Here is a 4,239-nt window from a genome sequence, read left to right on the forward strand (position 1 = left end):
GAAGATTTATTTCCAGTACTATACTATAATTTTACTTTGCTCGCTTTTCAGGGAAAATATAAATGATGTAAACAAAGACAAACAGACAAAACGCACGTACACTTTACACATCTAAAGTCTTCTTACTATCACCAGCGTACAGGTGTATCAGTTACTAATAAACATCGTCCATTATCCATCTTCGTTTTGTTTTTGTGGAGAGAGTGGCTTTGTTTATGAGTCTACTAGACAGTTGAATGTTCTTTTAATTTCGAATTAAGACGTCTTCAAAAGGCTACATAATTTTTAAAGTTTGGCCCTTTTCAAGCTTCTCATCTACAAGTTTCCATTTCAAGTCGGGCGGCACTCACCCACCGTCACCCGGCATACCTAGTTAGTACTCTCGGGTTTTAAAGATAAATATATTGAAATATGAAACAAATGAATTCAATTGTTCTCGATCAAATTTACATCCTCGCTGTCTATTATTCGAGTTATTGAGACTACACTGTTTGAAAATCCGAGCATTTAACCATAGTATAAGAAAGCCGCGGCTGGAATGAGTACAGCTGAATTTCTGTTGTTCTATCTATGTCGTAAGAACGAATGTTTTTATGGTTCGGTGACAATTTCCATTGTCAATTTAATTTGACTTTTAACAAACTACCTCATTAGACGTAATTTTGCTCATAAACGCAAATCTCTTGATAATTCAAGCATTCATAACATCAAAATAAAAGAAAAGGCTCTTGGTTTAAAAGTACTAGAACGTCAGAATGTCAGTGCTTTAAGAACTTGAAGAAAATTGAGTACCTTGAAATGCCTTCCTGATTATTCTAAAAAATTATCACTGGTATTAGTAAATAAATATTCAACCTGCATTCTGTGAAAATTTCATTCGAAAAACAACAGTATTGAGGTGACAAGCAAGCATTCAAAGTTTAGCATTTGAAAATTAGTTCTTTTAATAAAATGTGTGTTATTTGGTCCTAAATTTATCAAAATTTATTTGGAATTTATAAAAATATACTTCAAATAAGGTGATAAGAGATGATAGTGAGAAAAATTTGAGACTTGAAAAGTAGTTGTACTTCAATTGAATATTATGAACACTTTTAAGGTTAAGGATTTCGTTACCTTCGACTTAGTTCTTATAAACCACGGAGACACAGATAGAACATCCATTTACGACAAAAACAATAGCGTCATCATTCCAGCCGCGGCTTTCTTATACTATGATTTAACATAGCGATTGTGCCAGATCAAAAGTAAAAAGTTGGTTCGGTGATTCTTTGAATAAATTGTTTTGGGTGGACCAAAATGAGTGTCAAATGAAGTTGGCATTCTTTCGATATTTAGGTATATGCATTTTTGGACCTACCTCCGGGTACCCCGGTGGAGGTCCTTTAAATTAACCCATGTTCGTCCGTCCGTCCGTTCGTCTGTGACCAGCTTTCGTCGGGATTGGCTCATTACTTTTTTCTGTTTTTTTGACACAATGATGCAAAATGATGATTCCTAAAAAGTGACGGAGCCCGATTTTCGAAAAAAAAGAATTTCCGTTTTTTTTGGCCTTTTCTCGAGATTTTATCATTAGTTTTTTCTGATTTTTTGCTCAAAGATGCGTATTAACAATGCCCATAACATGGCCGAGTCCGATTTTTGAGAAAAAAATTTTTCCGGCCGAAAATGCCGGAAACATGCCGGAAATCACCGTTTTTCTGGATTTTCATTGGACTTTTTCATTATAACTGCTTGTTTTTTCGTTCAAAAACATAATTAATAGCAATGTCCACCATCAAGCATGTTTCAATTTTCAATAAAATTGATTTTTGAAGCCGGAACTGTTTAAAAATCACCGGAACAACCTATTTTCGCCGGAAAGACAGTATTTCTTGAATTTCTCGAGCTGTACTTTATATTCTTTTATGAAATTTTGCACACTGATGTAAAATGACAATACCTAAAAAGTGACGGAGCTCGATTTTCGAAAAACATTTTTTTCCGGCCGAAAATACCGGAAATATGCCGGAAGAGCTGGTTTTTTGGCATTTTCTCGAGATTTTTTCATTAGTTTTTTCTGAGTTTTTGCTCAAAGATGCGTATTAACAATGCCCATTACATGGCCGAATCCAATTTTCGAGAAAATTTTTTTTCCGGCCGAAAATGCCGGAAATCGCCATTTTTCTGGATTTTCATTGGACTTTTTCCTTATAATTGGTTGTTTTTTCATTCAAAAATATTATTAATAGCAATGCCCACCATCAAGCATGTTTCAATTTTCAATAAAATTTATTTTTGCAGCCGGAACTATTAAAAATTCCGGAAATCGCCGTTTTTGCAGAATTTCATTAGATCTTTTCCTTGTATTTCTATGTTTTTCACTCAAAAACATTATTCATAACAATGCTCACCATCAAGCATGATTCAATTGTCAATAAAACTGATTTTTGCGACCAGAACTTTCTATTCATTTTTTCCCTACAACCCTTCCCTCTCCCCCCATCAACAATCAATGATGAATTCATTGCGTTATGCATTTTTGCTAAACGCTATATTTTCTGACTGATTTTTTTTCATTTTTCGTCTCGCATTGCTATCTAACTTTCATCATCAGGTAGGTCCATTCAGCATGTTGCTTGTTTATCTGTATTTACAGTATTTTGCGTCTTTTACATATAAAACTTTTTATCAAGACTATACATAGCACATTGGGATTTATCGTATGTCAAAGATATTTTTATCGCAGTATTTTTTATAACTTTCTAATGAATATACATATTTATTTTTAGCAATCAAATTAAAATTTCTGGAAGTGATAAATTTTTAGACATTTTTTGACTATACCCATTCTTAATTTTAGATGTAGTACAATAAATTATTATAAAAGCACACACACAACGCTAACGCACGCATATACACTCCTACTGTACACTCAATCACAACCATGATCTGCAATCCCATGGTAGAAGTGGTCACCCTTACTTGTTTATTTTTACTAATTTTCAAACCTACAGGTAAGTCCTATGAAAATATTCTGTTTATCTGAGATGACACAGCAGTATTTTTCAGAAAAAAATTATTTTAACGACTAAAAGTGATTAACAAAAGTTTTTTTCTTCTCGACATTATCATCTGCCTTGCGTAAGAAGTCTAGTAATATTACGTATTAACATTTTTTTTAAGATGCCGTAAATATTCAGTTTATTGGTGCGAGCAAATTGATCACTGTTAAGGTTCTACACAACATCACACTAAAATGGCACCTTTATTAACTTTTTTTTGAATGACAAGAACACAAGGTTTGGATTTATTGGTCTCTTGAAGGAATTACTCAGAATTATACTGTATTCACAAGAAAGGGTAGTATTCCTTTCTCGTCAAGAGTCCAAGATACCAAGGTAACCCTGAATAACGGTGATGGGCAGGGCTGATGGAGATGACGCTGAATAATTTAAGATATCAAGATAGTGGAAAATTGATTGCTGAAATATACCATGGAGGTGTTGAAGCCAAGGTTAGTTTTCTCTTTGATCTCACATTTTTATACAATTGTTTCCATAGCTCAAATGTATTTGAATCAAACTCTTAACTTGAACAGGAATACTTGCTACTTTCGATATAACTTATCTTGTCATTGATAGCAGGTTTCCATAAACTTGCATCATAGAGACTACACTGTTTGAAAATCCGAGACTTCATTGCAATAAAAAATTAAAATAAAGAGCTTACCGAGTGACATGACAAATCTTTAAATATAATAAATATTTTTAGGTGGAACACATGAGTGCGGAGTAAAGTCATTACTAAAAGGGAACTAAAAGGGAAGAAACATGCGAGGTTGCGGAGGTCCTTAGAAGGACTGACTATATTTGCAAAAATGGTTCCTGTAGAGAGTTTTAAGATTTTTATTCTATTTATATATTTTTTAATGAACTTTTGAATAAACCACAACAAAAGTATTCATTTTTGAAAATATCCCTGAACCCAAAGTGAAATCTTTGTTCCGTAAAACATAGAGCGTCAACTTTGAAGCCACGATATTGATCATGATACCGATATTTTCTCTTTTCAGCTGATCCAGACGAAGGAGGACTTGTTTCATGGGAAATTGCACTGATTGTTCTCGCTATCATCTTGCTTGTGATTGTTATTGGTGTTTTTTAAATATTTCCTATCTATATAGGAAATATTTGTTAAAACGGTAATTTTTCTTCTCCTTCTTCTTCTCCTTCTTCAAGTCTAACGCTCGGTTTTGGT

At 33.3% G+C, this 4,239-nt stretch overlaps 1 long non-coding RNA gene across 1 annotated transcript; it reads left to right on the forward strand.

Annotated features, from left to right (window-relative positions):
• The first annotated feature begins 2,906 nt into the window (after window positions 1–2,906).
• LOC136817334 (uncharacterized) lies at window positions 2,907–4,207 on the forward strand. Its single transcript, XR_010848062.1, has 3 exons — window positions 2,907–2,996; window positions 3,166–3,496; window positions 4,055–4,207. It is a non-coding gene; the product is annotated as an uncharacterized lncRNA (long non-coding RNA).
• Window positions 4,208–4,239: the final 32 nt, after the last annotated feature.

The sequence above is a fragment of the Clytia hemisphaerica genome, unplaced genomic scaffold (genome assembly GCF_902728285.1).
Source record: "Clytia hemisphaerica strain Z4C2 unplaced genomic scaffold, Clytia hemisphaerica genome assembly, whole genome shotgun sequence".
NCBI lineage: Eukaryota > Metazoa > Cnidaria > Hydrozoa > Leptothecata > Clytiidae > Clytia > Clytia hemisphaerica.